Here is a 340-nt window from a genome sequence, read left to right on the forward strand (position 1 = left end):
GTGTGGATAAGGGTACTTATAAGCATGTATGCATGTGTGTACACAAATGTATTTTTGTATGTATGTATGTATGTATTTATGTATGTATATATGTATGTTTGTATATGTATTTATGTATGTATGTATACATATTTGTATGTACTTGTATATGTATCTGTATATGTATATGTATATGTACATGCATGTATGTAAGTACCCTTATATATATATATATATATATATATATATATATTTAATTTTATATGTTTATATGTTTATATGTTTATATGTACGTGTGTGTGTGTGTGTGTGTGTGTGTGTGTGTGTGTGTGTGTGTGTGTGTGTGTGTGTGTGTGTGTGT

At 27.1% G+C, this 340-nt stretch overlaps 1 protein-coding gene across 1 annotated transcript in view; it reads left to right on the top strand.

Moving 5' to 3' along the window:
* The window catches only part of LOC125044495, a 7,603-nt gene extending 7,474 nt beyond the window's left edge, over positions 1 to 129 (top strand). Inside the window, exon 3 of the mRNA XM_047641185.1 lies at positions 1 to 129. This exon is cut by the window's left edge and continues 805 nt beyond it. The gene's annotated coding sequence lies outside the window, so the exon portion shown is untranslated.
* The last annotated feature ends 211 nt before the right edge of the window (positions 130 to 340 follow it).

The sequence above is a fragment of the Penaeus chinensis genome, chromosome 35, assembly GCF_019202785.1.
Source record: "Penaeus chinensis breed Huanghai No. 1 chromosome 35, ASM1920278v2, whole genome shotgun sequence".
Lineage (NCBI taxonomy): Eukaryota > Metazoa > Arthropoda > Malacostraca > Decapoda > Penaeidae > Penaeus > Penaeus chinensis.